This window comes from Nyctereutes procyonoides, unplaced genomic scaffold (genome assembly GCF_905146905.1).
Source record: "Nyctereutes procyonoides isolate TBG_1078 unplaced genomic scaffold, NYPRO_anot_genome, whole genome shotgun sequence".
Taxonomy (NCBI): Eukaryota; Metazoa; Chordata; class Mammalia; order Carnivora; family Canidae; genus Nyctereutes; species Nyctereutes procyonoides.
Genome location: NW_026575159.1, coordinates 4,090,464 through 4,114,313, shown reverse-complemented (window position 1 = coordinate 4,114,313; position 23,850 = coordinate 4,090,464). Strand labels below are relative to the sequence as shown.

The following is a 23,850-nucleotide window of genomic DNA, read 5'->3' as shown; positions in this document are numbered from 1 at the left end:
AGGACAGGAGGCTATTGCATCCAATCCCGCAGACTGGGTGTGCCCTGCTTAATTCCAGTGGGCACCATCCCCACTGCACGATAGGTGGGGCTGAGCAATGTGGTTTCCCTAGAGCTCCATGCATTTCAATTGTCTTGGTATATCTAAGATAGTCCAATTAATATTGGTTGTTTTAATTGATAATTGATCGTTTGAAGAGACAGGCTCATGTTTTATGTTTTTTATAATCAACAAGCATTTAAAATACCCTATGAGGTTTTCATTTCTAGTATTTAAATATTTCTTTTCTAATTATCTATAATCCATGTAAAATAATCAGAACAAATGTTAGACTGGTATTAAAACATATAAATGATGTATTTGTTGAGGACTGAGATATCTATGTCAATGTAAAATTTTATTTTGAATTAATAAATGTATTTGTATCTGTTCCAATAACAAATCCATTAGGTTAACTAAGACTTGGATATTAAGAGCACAAATGTACCAGATTTTTATTTTTCCTTGTAACACCTCACAAAATATTCTTTGGCTATTAATAAAACAGTGACTAAGGCAAAACCCTCCTTTGAATATATTTTTCATTTTAAAATAAACAATTTAGGGGGATCCCTGGGTGGCTCAGCAGTTTGACACCTGCCTTTGGCCCTGGGCGTGATCCTGGAGTCCCAGGATTGGGAGTCCCACATCAGGCTCCCTACATGGAGCCTGCTTCTCCCTCTGCCTGTGTCCCTGCTCTCCCTCCCCGTGTCTCTCATGAATAAACGAATAAAATCTTTAAAAATAAAATAAACAATTTAACCAGTATGTTTTGAACTAACACCAAAATGGATAATTCTGGAAATAACAGCTACATGACAAAATGTACTACTGCTTGGTGGTTTTTATCTTTTGGCTGATTTCATGATTTACTGTATTTTCTCCAAAACTGACTCAACGGAGGTTTTTCTAAGAGGAGGAAGTAGAATGCAAGAATCATATAAAATTCAGAACTTAAACATGTAAGTGACCTCAGATAGACCTGACAGATTCACATTATAAAGGACAATCACTATAAATTATTCTATAAAAAGCAAATGCTATCATGACTTTACATTTGGAATCAATTGAGATGCAAAAGTGCTTTCAGGTTGACTTTTGAACCCCTCTGATTAGTGCCACAGATAAGAGTAAACATGGACCAATTAATTTGTGCACAGTTTCTTGGTGAGTTAACGAATATGGTAGAGTAAATAGTTGGCTATTTCAGGCTATCTTAAGTGCATTAAGCACCTTAAACTCTCTTTAAATCTGAGGGCCTGTCATTGGTACTTGAGGAATGTTTTCAGCTTCTTAGGCATCCTTGAGACTGGTGTTTCAAGACAGGACCTCTTTGATTATCCACCTTGCAGTAAACTTTGGCTCTTGGATTATGTCTCCTAATCTGAACTGTACTGCTGCTTCCTACAAGTGAATTTTAAGTTGTTCATTCTGATCAAGAGATCAGTTCACCCTCCCAAGAGTTTTTCTACCCCCGACTGGGTACTGTCTATGCATGTATACACAGACACAAGTAATTTTGTTTGTGTTTGTGCTTGTCATTATGGATTTTAGAAAAAAGAATAGAACAAAGGTGCATCATCTGCTTCCTATATGTACTTCCTGTAAGGTAAGTACTTCCTTACTTTATTTTCTTTAAACTTCACGATTTAAAAAAGACAGTATACTTGCCCAATTAAAGCATATATAAGGAATATACAAGGAAACAAATGAGACAGAGAGGCCACATCAGCTAGTCAGGGTTACACAAACACAGCCAGAGCTATGCACAGGACTCCATATCTGCTGTCCTGAGAATGTTTCTCAGTTTTCTACTTGCGGCAGAAGCTCCTCAGGCACTTGTTTAAAATATACGCTTATGGTTCCCACCTCCCCAGCCCCCTGCCTGCCTTGCGGAAACCTAGAGATAGGTCCCAGGAACACTATGCTAGTGTATCCAGAAAGCTCAAGAAATGAAAGACTTTTTAAATGGTCAAGAAATACTGGAATAAAGGATCTGAAAACCTAAATGACTTTTCCACTTGAAGTATAGTTTTATGGAAAGTGTCAGGCACCTGAAAATAAGGGTTTATAGTGACAAATGTCTTTTCAGGACTGATTATGGCCTTATGCAAAGTTGATGCCAATAAATCTTTTCTACAAAGCCCAAGTCTCAGTCCAGGCTGGCAATAAATCATTTTCCCTGGCACCACAATTCCAAAAGGAAAGCCAGTGAGGACAATATTATGAATGTTGCTTTCCTGGCGCTGGCAATCTAAAGATTAGTAGCATTGGCATAACTTTTTTCTCATGACCTGTTTTAAAATTAAGAATAGAAAAATATCATTTATCTAGGTATAAAATTATAAAGACTGGAAATAAGGAAATGAACCAGAGTCTAAGCTATCCAAAAGGAAATCAGCATTCTATGCATTATATTGAGCAGGCTTTTTTATCTTTTAATTAATAAAGTAAAGGTATAGCACATTAACATTCAATGAGACACCAAAAGAAAACAATGTTAGTTTAAAAAAAGGGGCCTTGTTACCTATGGGTTAGGACTGATTACGGTTATTACGAATTTCTAAAGCTTTTGCTCCTAAGAGATTCTTCATTTTCCTCACTATTTCATCTTAAATCTGGTTTTAAATACAGCCTACTGTTTGTTTTTTAAAAGCCTACATTTGCCAGGATCTTAATCCATGTTAAGTTTCTTGAATAAATTAACCATTAGGGAAAAAGCGTTTCTGCAAAGGCATTTAGTTTTCAGAAGAAAAAGAGGAAGAGGAAGGGAAAAAGTGAAGTTTTAAGACAACTGGTAGCTAATAAAGGCATCAGAATGCCTGTTAATAGCTGACCAGGAGACTAGCTAATACCAATAGAAGATGAAGGGAGGGAGGAAGCTGCTCCACTGATTACAGAAAAGAAAGAATATGGTTAACTTCAAATGTTACTAATTCGGGGAGGAGGGGAGAGTGTGATTTCATCTGAAAAAAATCATGAAATGCACATAATCATACCAGGTCTTGTGTGAGTCAGGCACACAAACCTAAAAGGTAAGAAAGGTTTCTTGATTAATACTAATTGGAACCAGAGAATAAATTGTCTAATTTAGAGATTTCTCTAATTCTCTGATTATTGATACATAGGAATGAGTTGAAAATATAATCATTTGTTACTTTTCAACAAATAATCTTTCAAAATATATAACAAGATAACGTCACCCCATCCCAACAAGTTGGGAGTGTGAGGGAGAGGGGGAGGGGACAGGCATCCTTTCTTGGCTCACCTGAATGTCGTCTGGCTGAGCCAATCCAGTCAGAATGGGAAGGGCTACCAAGGACAGAATGCAATAGTTGATTTGATTAAGTCTTTATTCAGGAAAGAGGTGAAGGATGGAAACACTCAAGGAGCTGAGATGCCTGGTTGGTCATGCTGATTCTGCTGCATAAGCACAGAGACAGTGTATGAATCAAAGGTAAAACTACAAGTCCAGCCTGTTAGCCTCTGCTCCTTCACCTGGTCACCTTGAATATTGTTAACTATCCTAGCTCTTCTGTATTCTCTCTTTGAGGTAATGTTCCATGTTTCTGTGGATTGGCTACTGGCTATTAGAGATACTCTGGGGTAACAGGAAAAAAAGGCAACTCTTATTGCTTGCATTTTAAAACCTAAAGACTTTCTATAGTAAAGATTCTATTTGCAGATTCAGTTTATAGCATCCGCTATCACCAGGGCAAGACAATGAGACTTTCATTCCCCATAAGCACCAATCTCCCCTTTTGTTACTTCATTTTACCTTCAGTGCCACTAGCGATGCTCCTTTTAACATAATTTTCTCGGAAGAAGATGCTGGAAAAGTAAGACATCATGGGACATCTCTTAGGATGCTATGATGTACGGAAGATGGTCTCTGGCCATGCTGGCAGTCAAAACTCAATACAGAAGTATGACATCCCAGGCAGGAAACCACACTTGTCAAAGGACCAGCCACTAATGATTAATCCAGATTTGCTTTTGGCACCACAAGATTCCTTTTCTGGTCTTATTTTGTGTGCAGCCCAGAGGAGCCTGATTTTTTTTTTCCTATGGAAAATCCAGTGATTGTATTTTTTTCAAGGCTAATCAGTAATTGATTAATCTCCTTTCCTTCATTTGGGCAATTGCTCCTCATCACTAAGAAGTTTCTTTCTGGAGAAATGTACCTGCTTAATATTGTAATATTTAGATCCAGTACCTACTCACTAGGTATACCATCTTGAAAATTCTATTTGTAAACACTCTGTAATTTGTTAAGCTCATCTTTTGGAATGATACACACCTTCAACTTCTAAAAAAAATGTTGCTGGCCTAATTCCAGATTTTCAAAAATTAAATTAGTGTTTATCATTGACATATTTTTCAACTTACTCAACAATATTGTAAGCATTTATTTTTATAACTACTCAATTCTGATAACAATGCGGTATGATTGCTCCAAGGCCATATCAGTTTTTAAATTGGAACCTGGCATAATAAATCATGCTAAATATTGTTTATGAAGATTAATTTGAATATTTGCTTCTATTTAGTATGAAACTGAATAAAAATATGCTTATAAAAGGTAAAAGATAAAGAAAAATTAGAAGTGTTTAGAATATATGCATAAAGATCAATATTACCTTTTTTTTAAAAAAAAAGCAAACACATAAGATATATTTTAATGCCTTTAAGCAAGGCCTTTCGAGTCAAACTGGTCTTACTAGCTCTGTAACTATGTTGCTAGGCCCTTTTAAATCCTCAATTTTTCTTATCTGAAAATAGGAGAAAAGTTAACATTTGTAAAGCAGTTTGCACAATGCTCAACACAAAATGATACCAATAATTGATCATTATGCACATTATGTTTATGTTTAATTTACACTTTTATTTTTCAAAGTCGATAATCTCAAAAATTTGTTGTACTATCAGAACTTGTGAAAAGCCGAGTTATTTAGACCAACCTCTCTTCCTTGGGTTTGAGTTGAGGAATATTATACCCTGGAAATCAAGAGATTTAATCAAAATAAGTCTGTGGGAAAATAAACTGCTTATGATAATAGAGTCAAACTTCAAACTTACCACGTCCCCAAAGGAACTCCTCTGTACTCCTACCTTATCCCTGCTTGGTTCATGGCTTTCCTTATTAGTCGTCCCTCCAGGTGCTTAAAGTAAAAACATCTGAGTTATCCCTCACTCTTCTTTCTTTCCCATGGCAGATCCAATTAAACTACAGATCTTGATGGCTCTCCAAAATATATTTATCTCCACATCCTTTGCTATTTCACCTGGTCTAGCCAGAAATATTAAAAATCATATCTCATTTTAATTTACATTTCTGTAAATATCCATTACTACTCTCTAGTTTCATTTTGTATTTTGAGTATAATCTTTAAAAAATCCTCTACAGGTATTTTAAAATAAAAACCTTAAAATGAAGACAACTAATTATTTTGTGGCATAGCCTCTACTCTTCATAAATAATGCATTTAAAACATATCATAAAATCCTTACTCAAATCATAGCATAAAAACATAATCATTGCAAACCTCTTAATGATCATTTACTGATCACTATTTAATTATCAGTACCAGCTGTATTGCATTAAACTAGCATTTCTTCTATCATTAACTAAGGGGTGATTCTTTGTTGCATCACTTCTATATCTTTTTTGTTTCATTGCTTGCTTTTCTTCTTTTGGAGAAGTATTAGGACCATTAAAGTGAAGAACCAAAGAGGAGAAAGAAAGCATGTGTTATTTAGCCTTTCACACTGATCTTCACTAACCCATGTTTTCATGAGCACCAGATTCACCAAGTTTTCAAAGAGGAACAGCAAGTGTTTGATGATGAAGGAGGTTTGGATTTAATTTTCACTTTGAGACACATGGATACTATTCCCTGAAAAAGCACTGGCGTTCTGAGGATGTTCAAGCACTCTTTCTCCAGAAGCTACCAATAGCCCCAACTGCATGTGAGGCTCTGGTGGCTCTGAGGGCTGTCAAAGCAAAGATGTTAGAAACCAGCTGCCCCCTTTATTTATCCTTTGAGATCAGACAAAGGTGTTGGTGGACTTTCCTGCCACCAAATCCTTAGAGCAGCAACTTGCACACAGAATTTGGTCTTACGGAAAAGTGATTCAAATTATATGGGGCAAAAGAAGAGCAGTAATAAGAAGGATAACTGGGTCCTGCAGTTTACTGAGCACTTTCCGTGTACTCAGGACTATTTCGTTCACATCTCATACATTATTTCATCTCTAGAACATAAACAAGCAGACAATTGTGGGCCATCCTTAGAGGAATGGCTTCAAGTAGAGTTATGAAGAGCACCTGAAATCTTCAGGACAGTTCAAAACCACCTCGCAGACAAATATTTTAAAAGCTTAAGATAGGAGCTTTATAAACACAGTGGAGGGGATCCCTGGGTGGCTCAGCGATTTGGCGCCTGCCCTTGGCCCAGGGCATGATCCTGGAGTCCCGGGATCGAGTCCCACATTGGGCTCCTGGCATGGAGCCTGCTTCTCCCTCCTCCTGTGTCTCTGTCTCTATCATGAATGAGTAAATTTAAAAAATTTATAAACACAGTGAATTTTTTTTCCAGATTTTATTTGAGAGAAAGGGAGAGAGCAAGAGCACAGGGGCAAGCATACAGGTGGGGGGAGGGCAAGAGGGAGGAGAAGCTGATTCCCTGCTGAGCACCAAACCTGATGCAGGGCTGTGTCCCAGGACCCTGGGATCATGACCTGAGCTGAAGACAGACACTTCAACTGAGCCATTCAGGTGCCCCAACCACAGTGAATTCTATTAGGAAATCCTTCACTGATGTATCATAACAGTCCTTTGAATAAACACTTAGTCAAAGACACTCTATCCATATGACCTGGAAGCAGCAATAATCTTGTCAGCATCACTAAAATTGTTTGATCCTTAAGTATTTGTTGTGCACCAGAAATTTCAGATGTACCAGATTTTTTTTCAGAATTCCTATATTATTTAACATGTGTCATTGTCCATTTTTTACATATATTTTTTAATTTTTTATCAAAAAATTTTTCTGGGTAACTCTCCATTGTCAAGACCAACATTTTACTATTTTTCCCCCTAGAACTGGAACAATGACTAATGTACCAGCAGATGTTTCTAATTCGGAATGTCTCATATTCTTTCCAGGGATAGAAAAAGTTTAAACTTCAGTAGCTGCTCTTTATCACTAGATCAGGTGGTGGAAGAAAAATATCACCCTTACAAGGTACCTCTTCTTCATCTTTCCTTCTTTATTCTGCAAATTTTCTCAGTTCAGTCTTGGAGGCGGCATCTACTAATAGCCAGTTCACATCATGACTGTTGCCCAATCCCTCTTCCTAAAACCAGAGTAGGCTAAACCAAAACCTGAGCTTAAATAAGAAATCTAAAACTTAAGCATCATATTCTGTATTGGGCATTTGCTGATTCTGGCAGCCTTTTATCACCTTCTTTTGATTCTAGCACCCAGCTTGTGTTTCAGCTAACCACCCATCACCGTCCTAAGTAGCTGATGTGCTTTAGAGAAGTAGCTCAATGAGTACCACATGTGGCTCAGGCCTAAACTAATTAGTATTAGCTGGTCCATGACTGGTTCAGAGAGAGAGTACCATGACCTAATTTGGTGCAACTAGGATGAAGCCTAAGACTTTAAATCAAAGGTTGAAGGACTAGGACACATGCAGTATACATTAATGAAGAAGCATGCAGCCTGAGAGCTGCTGGCACCAAATCTGGGACAACCAGATTTGGAAGATTCTTCCAAGACTGGAGCTGAGATTTTTGGGGTGGTTTATTACATAGCATCATCCCAATAAAAATGTAAGTAATCTACCATAAAAGGTAATGGATCAGGTTCTGGATATTTGAGGTATATCCTCCTGACTTACCCTCATGTTAGAATATCACCAGCAAAAAGTAAGAGAAGATGGGGATCCCTGGGTGTTTCAGCGGTTAAGTGCCTGTCTTCAGCCAAGGGCATGATTCTGGAGTCCTGGGATCGAATCCCATGTCAGACTCCCTGCATGGAGCCTGCTTCTCCCCCTGCCTGTGTCTCTGCCGCCCCTCCGTCTCTCATGAATAAATAAATAAAATCTTTAAAAAAAAAAGTAAGAGAAGATATATCAAGACAGGATGGTAACATTTTTCATGCTAAAGTAAACAAGTTCTCTTTCTGCTCAGATTACTAAGCTTGGAGAATTTGAACCTGATGCTAGTGGCATCTTCCCTGACACAAGTAGGTGCCTGTTGGAGAATGGAGCTAATCAGAGACAGTGATGAAAGGCAGATAGACTCAGAGAAAAAAAAAAGGCAAAAAAGGAAAGCACAAATTATAAGAAAAAAAGGGGGAAGTGAGCAAAGAAAACAGAGAAAGAAATGAACTAGAGGAATCAGTTTCACACACACACAGGTTAGGTTATAATTGCACCTGTGGCTGGCATTTTTCAAATAGGAAACACAGATATAGAAATTGTAAGTTTATTCAGCAGCTGGCCAGTGCCAAACATGGTTAAATGCTCTCATTAAAAATCTATAAGTCAGGGATCCCTGGGTGGCGCAGCGGTTTGGCGCCTGCCTTTGGCCCAGGGCGCGATCCTGGAGACCCGGGATCGAATCCCACGTCAGGTTCCCGGTGCATGGAGCCTGCTTCTCCCTCTGCCTATGTCTCTGCCTCTCTCTCTCATTCTGTGTGACTATCATAAATAAATAAAAATTTAAAAAAAAAAATCTATAAGTCAGTGTAACCCTAGGGGATTGTTAGAGTGAAAAAAACCTTAACATGTAAAAAATAAAGTAAAATGTAATATGTAAGATCTGACATATAGAGAAAGGTAGTAAATTCTTTGGGAATAGGAAAGAGATTAATTCTGTAAATTAATGAAGGTGAGTAAGTATGTGGAAAAATAGTTCATATAAGAGGTAAAAACCAAATAAGTTGAAATTGCTTAGTAAATAAATGAATGAAGCCAAGTGGAAAGCTTACCTTGGTATCAGAGACTTTAAGTTCATGTATGCTATTAATACAGTGCACTGATTTTCTTCAATGTTTTCTTTTTAGTTAGAGCTTTAAATTTTGCTGACCATTCTTGAGAGAGGAGGTGAGCAAGGTTGACTTGTGTGGGTGTGCGATATTAGAAAGCATCAGCCAGAGGAGATTACACTACCAACTCTGTGGAATGACTCAAATGGCACCTGAATGACTCCTGCTCCTCTTTCCAAAGACCTCCTCAGTTCCTCTAAAATGTTTCATTTCCTTTTTTCACCTTCCATGAAACCAGTCCAATTAGAGACTCATTTGAATGAGCAAGTTCATTTTTCAAAATGGAAAGATAAAGGGTATTGAGGGAAGGAGGAGAGATTATAATCATTTTTGCCTTAGGATTAATTTATATACTTGCTTCTGTCTAGCCAAGGCCATACAGTATGCAAGAGACACGTCCAGGACAGGTGGCAGTGCTGTGGAGTTGTCAGAACTATGCATTTTCTTACAATCAGAAAGACCTGATTTGAATCTTGTCTCTACCACTTTACTAGCTTTATGGGCTTGTGAAAGTTATTTAATGTTTGGGGTGTCTTCATTGCCTCACCGATAAGTGAGAAAAATGTGTTTATATGCTATTGTTATATAATGTACACACATTGACTAGCACAGTGTCTATAGCCTGGTGAAGCAACCAATAAATGGTAGGTATAAATACTAGGATGGAGAAAAAAGAGGTAATTTTGTAGCAAAAACAATGAGATCCTGAGTGAATGTAAGAAAACAAAGGCATACTTTGGCTTTTTAGTACTTTCACCTAAGAGGACAGTGCGATGATCAGTGGTGGAGTTGAGGTGCAAATATGTCATCATGTGTGCAACCTTTTTGGTGATAAAAAGATCACATTCAGTGCATCAATATTGCATCAACATCTCATCTCTTCCAATGATTCTTTCTGTATTTTTGTTTTTAGTGACTATAACTTCTTTTCTCATGACTAGTCCTTACAGAAATAGGCAATATGGGTGTTTAAGGGAAGTGAAAAGAGTATCTTAAACAAAGGTGAATATTTTAAATTTTGTATCCTGGACTATTTTGCAAAGCTATATTTTACTATAATTTTTTCAAGTATAATTAACATACACTGTTATATTAGTTTCAGGTATCCAGTATGATAATGCAACAATTCTATTTAGTGCTCATCACTGTAAGTGCACTCTTAATCCCCTTCAGTCACTTACCGCCCCCCTTGGCAACCACCAGTTCTCTATATTTGAGTCTGATTTTTTATTGTTGTTATTTTTCTCTTTTTTCTTTGTTCGTTTGTCTTATTTTTCTTAAGTGCTACCTATGAGTGAAATCATATGGTATCTGTCTTTCTCTGACTTCCTTCACTTAGCATTATATCCTCTAAATCCATCCATGTGATTGCAGATGGCAAGATTTTGTTCTTTTCTGTAGCTGAATAGTATTGATTAATAAAGAAATTGTTACCTAGAAGCAAGGCACTACTGTAACAACAAAAAACTAAAGTATGTAGTATTTGCACAATGCCTACTATGGGAGCCCTAATGGTAAAGGACTCTGGAAAAAATGACAACCTATACTAAACAATAGGGGACATTTTGGTAAAACTGTCACCTGAGAGAACTTGAAAGGCAGAAAATATATCTATAAACTTGTGACTTTGGCAAAGACTTTTTGAAACAGAATGTTGGCAGCTCCAGAGTGCTTATTTAGCATTATAAGAGAGAGATGAACTGAGAAAAATAGTTGGCCTTTTTTTCAAATAAGTATGGAGAAAGGAGAAAAAGGAGAAAAGAAAAGGAGAATATAGAAATCCAGAGACAGAGTTGAAAAATGCAACTGTTTCTCATTTCCAGCCAGTTAGCTATTTGCAAATTAAGACAAAAGCTCAGTCCAAAGACCAACTCAAGGGCATAGAAAGCTATTTTCTATTGTGTGTGCATTTTCTTACATGGAATAATTTAAATTATTTTTAGTGAATTGAAAGTATATCAGAACGAGCAAATTCTGAATATGAAAATACCATAGTAATATGTAGGCCATTTTCAGGATAATTTCAAAGAAATTTTCAAGTGGATAAATGGAAGAAAAGCAGTTTATATGATCTATTCTCTTTTAGAAGCTCATTATAAACATTAGAAAACATAAGCAGTAATGCAAAATTAATATTATAAAGTGCCTACAAAATATTTTTGTCATCCTTCATAATATGAAGAGCTACCATTTTCATTCTATTAAGAAAAAGTATACCTAATTAAAACCCTTACTCCTACTATTAATAAGACTCAAACTTGAGAGCAAAGACCAAATCAAAATTGTTGTCATCAGACTGTTTGTTCAGACTCTGATTCCTTTAAAGGTATCAAAAATGGCTCAGGGTAAAGAGACCATAGATTTGGCCTAATGAAAGTCTAAAGAGTTCAAATTATCTGTCATTAAGCCTAGAAGGATGTCTTATGGATCTGGTTACTGGCAGAAGGCATTAATAGAAACAAAGGTATCAAAGAAAACAACGATATTTTTTAAAGAGTTGTGCCCAACTGCTCAAATTGCCACTGGCCTGAATTGAAGGAATTGTGATCATTTGAACAATAAAACTATTCTTGAGTCCTCCATGTTCTATGGGCAGGCCAAGGAAGCTGTTCAGTAGCCAAAGAGGGCAATTTTTCCCAAAGAGGATATTTAAAAAGAAGGACCTCCTAGAAAATGAAGTCAAGATTTCAAGAAGGACTATAGACTAAGAGTCTACCTCCAGGAAACAAAACTGAAAATGAATTAAGCTTTCCGCACTAGCTCAGGTTAGTAGATCTTATAACAGTTCCTCATTGGGATTTCAGAATTGCTATGGATCAGTGATTGCTAGGTTCTCTCCTTCTTCCCCTTTCTAAATAAGAGTGTTTACTGTGGGTTCTACTATTTTATGATGGATGTGTGGGGTGCAAATAACAAATCCTTTAGTTTATAGGACTTTGGCTGAAGAGGAGCTATGTTTGAGCATTATATATATATATATATATATATATATATATATATATCAACATATTATATATATATGTAAAGATTGTATTTATTTATGAGAGATGCAGAGAGAGGTAGAGACATAGAGGGAGAAGCAGGCTCCTTATGGGGAGCCTGATGCGGAACTCAATCTCAGGACCCTGGGATCACAACATGAGCTGAAGGCAGATGCTCAACCACTGAACCACCTTGATGCCCCAAGCATGATATATATTTTGAGAGCCTACATTTCAAGCTAGATATTTTGATTGAATGAAACCTTAGAGTATTGTTAGAATGGGTTGACTATATTTGTTTATGGGAAGGAAGTGAACATTTGTAAACAATGGCAGGCTGTGGGAGATTGCATTATTTCACAAATATTCATTCCCTCCATACCCTTGCCATGCTTCTCTATGAATACAGTCTACTTTCCTGCCCACTGACTTTAGCCTAGGTCATATTACTTTCTTTGGCTAAAAGAATATCTCAGTAGAAGTTTTAAATGTACTTGCATATTTTGCATGGCTTGGTACCCAGTCTCTTGATTGTTCCCTCTAAAATGAGAATAGGATGTCCAAGGTACTGGCTTACTCCCTTGGTTTGACCTATGAAATGAAAATATATGTTTCATGGGGGCAAGGTCTAGCTCTACCAAGCTCAGCTAAATCTGACAGAACCACCTCACAAGGGCATTTGTTGCTTTAACCCACAAAGACGTTGAGGTTATTTGTTACTACAGCAAAAGCTGGCTTACACAAGTTTTGAATGAATGGATGCTGAAAATAAGGAAGAATTTTATTGTCCACAAAAATGCTTGATTTATATATGAAAACCAAGAAAGTATCTGAATGTATATAACTAAACAAACTCTCAATAAGAATTATTTGTAGATAGAACTTACAGATACTAGTTGAGTTACTTGGTTATTTGGTTACCTGGATAGTAGTTTTAACCTAAGTCAAAAGCAGTGACCCTAAACTTAGTGGCATAGAAAGTATTTTAATTGGCTTTTCAGATCCCTTACATTTAAAAAAAAAAAAAAAAAGTATCTATAGACCCAAAATTCCAAAAGAAATTCCACTATATACTAGAAGATGGGTCAACATTTCCAAGAATATGGATACTCAAGAAAGAGCTCTGCAGCTCTGCTCCTCCCCGTTCGACAGACAGCCACATCTTCTGGTGCAGTGCCAGATTTGGCCGTATTGGGCGCCTGGTCACCAGGGCTGCTTTTTTTAACTCTGGCAAAGTGGATATTGTCGCCATCAATGACCCCTTCATTGATCTCAACTACATGGTGTACATGTTCCAGTATGATTCTACCCATGGCAAATTCCACGGCACAGTCAAGGCTGAGAACGGGAAACTTGTCATCAACGGGAAGTCCATCTCCCATCTTCCAGGAGTGAGATCCCGCCAACATCAAATGGGGTGATGCTGGTGCTGAGTATGTTGTGGAGTACACTGGGGTCTTCACCACCATGGAGAAGGCTGGGGCTCACTTGAAGGGCGGGGCCAAGAGGGTCATCATCTCTGCTCCTTCTGTTGATGCCCCCATGTTTGTGATGGGTGTGAACCACGAGAAGTATGACAACTCCCTCAAGATTGTCAGCAATGCCTCCTGCACCATCAACTGCTTGGCTCCTCTAGCCAAAGTCATCCATGACCACTTTGGCATCGTGGAGGGCCTCATGACCACCGTCCATGCCATCACTGCCACCCAGAAGACCGTGGATGGCCCCTCTGGGAAGCTGTGGCGTGACGGCCAAGGGGCTGCCCAGAACATCATCCGTGTTTCCACTGGCACCACCAAGACTGTTGGGCAAGGTCATCCCTGAGCTGAACGGGAAGCTCACTGGCATGGCCTTCCGTGTCCCCACCTCCAATGTGTCAGTTGAGGATCTGACCTGCCGCCTGGAGAAAGCTGCCAAATATGACGACATCAAGAAGGTAGTGAAGCAGGCATCGGAGGGCCCCCTCAAGGGCATCCTGGGCTACACCGAGGACCAGGTTGTCTCCTGTGACTTCAACAGTGACACCCACTCTTTCACCTTCGACGCTGGGGCTGGCATTGCCCTCAATGACCACTTTGTCAAGCTCATTTCCTGGTATGACAATGAATTCGGCTACAGAAACCAGGTGGTGGACCTCATGGTCCACATGGCCTCCAAGGAGTAAGAGCCTCCTGGACCACCAGCCCCAGCAAGAACAAGAGGAAGAGAGAGCCTCTCAGCTGCTGGGGAGTCCCTGCCCCAACTTAATCCCCCAACACACTGAGAATCTCCTGACCTCCAATTTATATCCTAGACCCCGAGGAAGGGGAGGGGCTTGGGGAGCCCTACCTTGTCATGTACCATCAATAAAGTATACTGTACCCAGCCAAAAAAAAAAAAAAAGAGCTCTGCAGATTTAAAAAAGAGAATGCCAAAGTTGAATGTTTGAAACATCGATTGTTTAATGTTGTATATGCATGCTTATTTGAATAATAAAAATTTGTACCTGGAATGTAACTCAATTATGCATTATTTGTCCTTTGAATTTTCTTCACTCTGTAGTAAAGATTACTTATTAGCTGGAAAAAAAAGACAAAAGTGTTTTACTTAAAAAATATGCTTTGAATTGCATCCATGTGTCACTGAGAGAAGGATTGAATCAATAAATGTTGTGGCAAAATGCCAAGAATCTAGGAGTTTGAAAGTTACTTAGAGGAACAGTATGGAGTTTCCTCAAAGAGTTGAAAATAGAAAACTACCTTATGATCCAGCAATTGCACTACTAAGAATTTGCACAAAGGATATAAAAATACTGAACTGAAGAGACACATAGACCTCAATGTTTATAGCAGCATTATCAACAATAGCCAATTATAGAAAGAGCCCAAATGTCCATCATCTGATGAATGGATAAAGAAGTTGTGGTATACATATACAATAGAATATTACTCAGCCATAAAAAATCTTAAATCTTACCCTTTGCAACAACATGGATGGAACTAAATTGTATTATGCTAAGAGAAATAAATCAGAGAAAGACAAATACCATATGATTTCACTCATATGAGGAATTTAAGAACAAAACAGATGAACATAGGGAATGAAAAAGAGAGACAAGCAAACCATAAAATAGACTCTTAACAAACTAGGGGCTATTGAGGACTGTTGGAGGGAAAGTGGCTATAGGGTAATGGGTATTAAGGGTGGCACTTGTGGTAAGCACTGGGTGTTACATGTAAGTCATCAATCACTAAATTCTCCTAAAACTAATATTACACTGCATGTTAACTAACTGGAATTTAAATAAAAACTTGAAAAAAGAAAGTTAAATAGAATCTCCACATACAATGAAGTATTTAAATAGCCTTACTTAGGAAATTCAGTCATCTACCACAGGCTGACTAATCTCCTTATCTTTTTAAATGATTTTGCAGTTGTAAGAGTTAGCATCATCTGTGTTATTTTTAAATTCTTTTTCTTTTTTTTGCAAGTACATTTTTAATAGTACAATATCATGGGTATTTCCTCAGTGGTTATACGTTACAGAATTTGTATTCAGTCCTGTCAAAATATAATTGCTATATCCAACCTAAAGCAATTAAAATCTAAATTGTGAGGTAGTGGAGATTGAGAAACAATCTCATTACAATGAATTGGCATCACTGGAATGATTCACCTGATACAAGTTACTAATCAAATGAGTTAAGGTAAGTGGTTAATATTAGATTTTTTATATCATTAAAGTTAATTTTAAATGGTTAAACTAATGAACAATGCTCTGACGTGAGCAAAGGGATTGCACTAGTTGTGAGTTGGAATATAGAGATGCAATTATATGTAGAGATGTAGTTAAACATAGAGATGTAATTCAAATTTTAAAATTCTGAGAAAAATGCTTAAAATCATTTTCCAAATCATTCCCACCAGATACAACTAGAAATTCAGAGTAGCTACAAAATCATACTAGAAGGGTAAGTGAATAATTGGCATTAGATAATCAAGCCTTCAGACAACATGAAGGAATAAACTTCTTCCTATGTAGAAAGAGATACAGAGGGGGAAAACACAACAGAAGGGATGACCCAAAGAGCATTCTTTGGAGCCCTTGTGCAGGACCCCAGACAGCTGTGATTTTGGCAATAGGTGATTTTAAGTTAACAACTTACCAAGCCCTTTCTTGATGTTCTTTTGACTCTCCCAGCAGCCTAGTGAAGGAGGCTGACTTGGAAAGTCCACTGTGTCCAGGAAGGAGACTGAGCTCTGAGAGGCAGATGCCTCCCCCAAGCCTATCAGTGCTTGATGCACAGAATCAGGATTTACACTGAGATCTCCTGGCACCAAATCCAGGGTTCTTTCCATTCCATTCTCAGGGTCCCCTGGAGAGAGGCTTCAGATGATGGGGACCTAAAGGCCAGAAGAAAGAAGAACGTGATGATGAGGAAGTGGGAGGTAAGAAATGGAGATAAGCACAGAGAAAAGAATGAGCACAAAATAAAGCATATTTCCCTACGAAACGATTTCAGGTGTGGAACTTCTGGGGCACCTGGGTGGCTCAGTCAGTTAAGTGACCGGCTCTTGATCTCAGCTCAAGTCTTGATCTCAGGGTCCTGAGTTCAAGCCACACCTTGGGCTCCATGGTGGGTGTGAAGCCTACTTAAAAAAAAATCAAGTGTGAAACTTGAAAATATATAAATGTTATTTCTTTTTTTAAAAAAAAGGATTTTATTTATTCATCATAGACACAGAGAGAGAGAGGCAGAGACACAGGCAGAGGGAGAAGCAGGCTCCATGCAGGGAGCCCAATGTGGGACTCAATCCCAGGATTCCAGGATCGCGCCCTGGGCCAAAGGCAGGTGCCGAACCGCTGAGCCACCCAGAGATCCCTATAAATGTTATTTCTAAACTCTGCCCATTTTCACATGAAAGAAAGGAGGGGAGAGAATGCTCCCTTTTCACTTCATTTTTTTTTAATTTTTTTCAGGTTTTTATTTAAATTCTAGAAGATATGTTTATTTTTAAAAAATACTTATTTGAGAGAGAGCATGCGGGTGAGTTGGGGGGAGGGGCAGAGGGAGAGAATCCTCAGCAGACTCTGTACCCAGCCCCAGCTGGAGCTGAATCCAGTGACCCATGAGATCATGACCTGAGCCAAAACCAAGAGTCCCATGCTCAACCAACTGAGCCACCCCACATGCCCCTAGAAATACATGCTTATAAGAACTGGCCCCATTTCATGAATTGCTAATTTTGTGAACTTTTAAATAATGAATCATATGTACAAAAGTAATAGAAAGGATAAGACCTTGACAGCCAACCACTATCTTTCTTAAAGGAGAACGAGTACAGTATACTGAGTCTTTCATGAATCCATTCATTGAATAAGTATTGAGTACCTACTACATGTCAATCTGATCAACTGAGGTGATTTAAAAAATGACCATCTACTCGAGGAGCTTAAAATTTAACAGGTGTGTCTCCCCTTGTAGCCTTTGGGTTTTCATAGAGACTCCTTAAACAGCATTTGAGGCTTTTAGTTCTTCTAGCCTTAATCCCCTAATATTATACAGGAACCCTATCGATATGGAGCAAGGTATAGGGCAAGGGAAAGTGTTCTATGGGCCTATGATTAGATCTCAGATTAGGTCTCAAGTTTTTAGTGAGTCTAGGCTGGCTATTTCCCTTCCCTCAGGCTATTTGATCCTTAGTGAAACCCCAATCAGTTAAACTCTGGTAAAATAGTTTCCTTTGAGGGTAGAACTTGCTAAGAACAATATTTCAAGGGCTCCTGGGTGGCTCAGCAGTTGAGTGTCTGCCTTAGGCTCAGGTTGTGGTCCTGGGGCCTTAGGATGGAGCCCCACATCAGTCTCACCCACAGGGAACCTACTTCTCCCTCTGCCTATGTCTCTGCCTCTCTCTGTGTGTCTCTCATGAATCAATAAATAAAATCTAAAAAAAAGAAAGAACATATTTCAAAATGATTATTCCTCCTCCTGCTGGAAGTACTAGAGGATTTGTCTCCCATCTTCACAGTGAGAACATGATAGGAACTCTGGAGGTAAAACTCATGGAAATGGGAGTGTACCATTAAAATAGGGCCCCCTTGGAGTTTTTAACTCTTAAGCTAGTCTACATTAAGCCACTTAGTAGTTCCTTAGTTACAGTTTGAAGTATTCCTACAGATAACGGTTCCTACTACAGTCTGCTTCTACTGGGCTTCTATTCCTGGTAAACTGCAATTCTCTTTATCTTTCTGTCTCTCTGTTTTGAGGAGCAACATTATGTTCTTTGACCTCAGTTCTCTGATAACTCCAAAATTGATGACTTTCAGTTTGTTCACCATTTTTCTTGTCGTAAGGATAGGAATGACAACTTCCAAGCTCTTTCAATACTTTATTATGTGCAATTACTACATTTTTTTCTGTTCTATTTATTCTTATTTTAAAAATCGCTGGTTGTGGGGCTCCTGGTTAGCATCTGCATTCAGCTCAGGTGGTGATCTTAGAGTCCTAAGAGCCTGATGAGCCCCGCATCAGGCTCACGCTCTTTCTCTTGAGTAAATACATAAAATCTTTTAAAATAAATTAATAAATAAAATAAAAATGAAAAATGCTATTTAAACCCACTAAACTGGGTTAGTTTGATGATTACTAAGAGTATTAAAAGGAAACAGAATTGGAATGTGAACTGGTACTGCCACTCTGGAAAACTATGTGGAGGTTCCTCAAAGAGTTAAAAGTAGAGCTACCCTACGACCCAGCAATTGCACTACTGGGTATTTACGCCAAAGATACAGATGCAGTGAAATGTCGGGACACCTACACCCCAATGTTTACAGCAGCAATGTCCACAAGAGCCAAACTGTGGAAGGAGCCTCAGTGTCCATCGAAAGATGAATGGATACAGAACCTGTGATCTATATATACAATGGAATATTACTCAGCCATTAGAAGGGACAAATACCCACCATTTGCTTCAACGTGGATGGAAGGGTATTATACTGAGTGAAGTAAGCCAATCGGAGAAGGACAATCATTATATGGTTTCACTCATATGGGGAATACAAAAAAAATAGTGAAAGGGATCATAGGGGAAAGGAGGAAAAATGAGTGGGAAAAATCAGAGAGGGTGACAAAACATGAGAGGCTCCTAACTCTGGGAAATGAACAAGGGGTAGTGGATAGTGAGATGGGGTAACTGGGTGATGGGCACTGAGGCAGGCACTTGACAGGATGAGCACTGGGTGTTATGCTATATGTTGGCAAATCAACTCCAATAAATAAATATATATATATAAAATAAATTTAAATAAATAGAAACAGAATTGAATGACAACCTGAAAGTGGGGAAACTATGACTCCAGAAGCAATAAAAATGATGGATTTTATTAGGTAAGAATTAGAAATGTGAAAATAAACACAACTAATAAAAAAAATAAATGACTGGCTAGGAAAAAGTGTATGTTATACACAAATGGTTCATATCTCTAATATATATAAAAGCTTCTAAAACTAAAGAAAAAAGACAACCTATAGAAAGATAGGCTAGAAATATGAACAGATATCATAGGAAAAAGAAATGTAAATGGCTACTAAACATAAGAAAAGTTTTAAATTATATTCATAACAAATAAGTAATAATTTAAAACTTCACTGAGTTATTATTTCTTTCTTATCAGATTGGAAAAAAATCCAAAAATCTGCAACATATTTTGTTGATAAGGCTATGAAGAAACAGCACCTTAATACATTTTTATGGAAATACAAAATGTTGAAACTCCTAAAGAGAGGGGAATTTGTCAATATATAGCAAAATTACACAAGTACTTACCCTTTTATTTAGCAATCCCACTTCTAGAAATCTACTACAAAGATACACCAGGAAAAAAAAATACAAAAAGGTAGGTTCACAGGAATTCATTGAAGTACTATTTGTAGGGGGGTTCAATAGGTTAAGCGTTTGCCTTTGACTATAGTAGGTCATGATCCCAGGGTCCTGGGATTGAGCCCCACGTCGGGTTCCCTACTCAGCTGTGAGTCTGCTTCTCCCCATCCCTCTTCCTCCGCCCTTCTTGTAAATGCACCTGTGCTCTGTCTCTCTCTCTCTCTCTCTCTCAATCTCAAATAAATAAAATCTTAAAAAATAAGAAATACTATTTGTAATAACAGACTGTAAGCAAACCAAATGTTTATTAATAGGAAATGGGTTAAATAAAACCATGCTGTATCTGTACAATGAAATACTTTGCAGCCCTTTCAGAAGAAGCCAGAGAAAGCTCCCTTGTCCCTTCCACCATGGGAGGTTACACTGAGAAGTCAGCAATCTGCAACTCAGAAGAGGCTCTTTACCTGAACCCAGCCATGCTTGCATCCAGTTTTGGACTTCCAGCCTCCAGAACTCTGAGAAATACTTGCTGCTTTTTATAAGCCACCTAATCTGTTGTATTTTGTTATAGCAGCCCAAATGTAAATGAGCTACCAAACCATAGAAAGACATGGAAGAAACTTAAAATACATGTTATTAAATGAAAGGAACTAATCCAAAAGCACTACCTACTGTGTGATGTTCTGGAAAAAGAAAACCTATGGAGACAGTAAAAGGATCAGTGGTTATCAGTATGCTCTTTTGCAATGTAGCCTTGCTATTTATTCTTCTATTAAAAGGTGGAGTCTATTTCCTCCACCATTGAATTTGGGATAGACTTAGTACTTATTATGCCTAATAGGAAATGTAATGCTTTGACTTCTGAGGGTAGGCCTTAAAAGTAATACAACTTCTATCTTTGCATCTTATAATTCACCTTCTGTGAACTCAGCTACTATGCAATGAGGAAGCCTGAACAGCCCCATGGAGAGATCTATGTGGAGAAAAACCAAACCTGACAACAGCCCCACCTGAGTCCTCAATCAGGAATCAGAAATAACTGTCAGAAATGTGAGAGAGACCATCTTAAAACTCTAGCCATCCCAACACCCCCACTGACACCATGATCCCTGACAAAGAAGAAACTCCAGCAGTCCCTGCCTGAATTCTTGACCCAGAGAAGCATGAACAAATAAATAAAGTCTTTTTGTTTTAAGCAATTAAGTTTGAGATGATGTGTTATTAGCAATGAATAACTGACATAAAAGTATATCTTTTTTTTTTTATGATAGAGAGAGAGAGGCAGAGACATGGCAGAGGAAGAAGCAGGCTCCATGCACCGGGAGCCCGACGTGGGATTCGATCCCGGGTCTCCAGGATCGCACCCTGGGCCAAAGGCAGGCGCTAAACCGCGCACCACCCAGGGATCCCATAAGAATATCTTATAGAAAAAAAAGAATGTCTTACAGAGATCATTACTTCCTTATGAAGAGAATATAGAGAACTACAATATAGATGTAATCTTCAAGCAAATAAATGAAAATAAATAATTTCACCTCAACACCAAAAAATTGATTTTATGATCTATGATTTTTAAAAATAATGCCAAAAGTAACGCAAGGCAGATTGTTAGTAAGTGGTTCAGAGCTAGAAAACCTCCACAGTCTTAGAACAGTGAGGTCTATTTAGCTGGAGTAAATAGTAAAATTAAAGAAATAGCAAGGAACTAGATGGGGGAAATTGATAGAGACATTAACCTTAAAATAGTTCAGACTCTCTTCAAGAGGTAACCAGAAGTTGGCTGAAGAGTCTTAGTAGGGCAGTGACATGATCAAATCTGTATTTTGACCAAAGTGGTTGTTTTGTATGGATTATATGAGGAAAAACTTGACACATCAGGGCCATTTAGGATGATTTCCAGATATGAGGTTATGAGAAGTTGGACTAGGGAAATAACAGTGCATACAAGTTCAAGAACTATCTAATTAATAATTATGAGATGACTGAATGGTAAAGGGAATGATGAAGGAAAATACAGAGATGATGCTGAGGTTTTGAGCTGGAATGACTAAGAAAATTGTGATGACACTGATGCAGAGAAGAAAACTAAGAAGAGATAATGGGTTGAAAAATAATGGTGATCTACTGAGTAGAATTCTAGACCTGAGTTAGTAAGTTCTTGACCTACTAAGTTAATGTTATATCCAAGTAGAAACATCCCATGTTTAGTTTCTGGCACAAAATTGAATTAAGGTGAGACATTAGAACTCATAATAATAAACACTGTTTTCCAAAATGTGTTTCTCAAACACTATTGACATGAGATGCCCCATTAAAAGATCCTGAGACTAAATACATTTTGAAGATGTTTACTACTTTTTGGATATTCATAATGCACATTAGAATATCACACTCAGAACAATCCTTCTGTACAGAGCCTATACAATTTTGCTTAAGCAAAACATTCCAAAGTATGGTCAACCCTTAACATACTTTATATCATGATCCACTTGGAAAATTCAAAGACTCATCAAGAATAGACTTAATGGGGCACCCTGGGTGGCTCAGCAGTTTGGTGCCGCCTTCAGCCCAGGGCATAGTCCTGGAGACCCAAGATCGAGTCCCACGTCAGGCTGCCTGCGTGGAGCCTGCTTCTCCCTCTGCCTGTGTCTCTGTCTCTCTCCCTCTCCCTCTCTCTCTCTCTCTCTCTCTCTCTGTGTGTGTCTTCCATGAATAAATAAATAAAATCTTAAAAAAAATAATAGTTTTAATGCCTTTAATGGTTATAGCCAATGCACAGAATCAATAAAAATGGGAAACAAACTTGGGAGTGAAGGTCAAAGGGCTAAGTCATGAACTAGGATAGAGAAGAGTCCTCCATTGTCTGACAAATGGAAGGTGATCATGGAAGTTCAGTGTCACAGAAGATCACAGAAGCCAACCATTAAGTATGTTTCAGAAGGACAACATGGTCATGTACTACAAAAATGTTAAGAAGGCAAAAGCCAAAAAGAAAGGCCTGGAAAAGGTCATTGGATTTAGTAAGAGGTCAATAGTCACCCTTGAAAGAGTTTTGGTGAAAGGATTTGAGGAAAAATATATGACAGAGGCTAAAGAAGAAGTATGTTGTCATGACAGAAATCAAAATCAATGGTAATAAATATTTACTTGCTATCTGAAAGTGAAAATCTGAGGGAAAGAAGACTAGCTCCATGGGTTGTCTCTGTCAATTGGAAATTATCAATAGTGGAAAAAAATCTGTGCACATGCAAAGACAGATGAGAATACACCAGTGGAGCCAGTCTAGGAATGATACTAAAGAGTGAAAATACTCTGAGGAGTAAGGAATAGTCCTAGGGCAAAAGGAGCATCTTTAATCTGGAAGAAGAAAAACAGCTTTTCTTCTGAGATGAGCACAAAAGACAGGTGATGTCAAAAGAGAGTTAAATGGGTGATGATGGAAGAGAAAATCTCTTAAGGATCAGCAGAGTCGGGGAAGGAAGCAGATGGCAGGGAGAAGGCTGTAGTTAGCAAAGAAGAGAACCAAATATATGCTCTTGGAAAAGGAGCAATGCCAGATCCCTTGAAGGACAGTAAAATCTGGGAGGTTGAGGAGGTCATTTAGGTTAATGTTGAATATAAAATGAAAGGGAATATAAATACTTATTTTTAAAATATTTATTATTTAATGCATATAATATGAAAAAACTTGGAAAAGATGGTAAGATCTGTCCCCTTAATTTTTATCAGTTTATTTTACTTGCTTATTAAAGATAAGAATTCTCCATTAAACTCATTAAGTTCTATTGGGCAGGCCTTGGTCTGTCTTGTTTATTTTTGTGTGACTGACATCTAACAGTGACTGGCAGATAGTAGGTGGTTGGTAAATATTTGTTTAGAATTTACAAGTATGCTTTGGTTCAGGAGGCAAA

General features: G+C 37.9%; 1 long non-coding RNA gene across 4 annotated transcripts in view; it reads left to right on the top strand.

The window, feature by feature from the left end:
- LOC129502465 (uncharacterized) overlaps positions 1–23,850 on the top strand; it is a 127,479-nt gene that overhangs the window by 92,234 nt on the left and 11,395 nt on the right. For all 4 annotated transcript variants that reach the window (XR_008662970.1, XR_008662973.1, XR_008662971.1 and 1 more), the window contains one exon: positions 16,429–16,507. This is a non-coding gene — a long non-coding RNA (uncharacterized LOC129502465). The remainder of the gene's footprint in view (positions 1–16,428; positions 16,508–23,850) is intronic.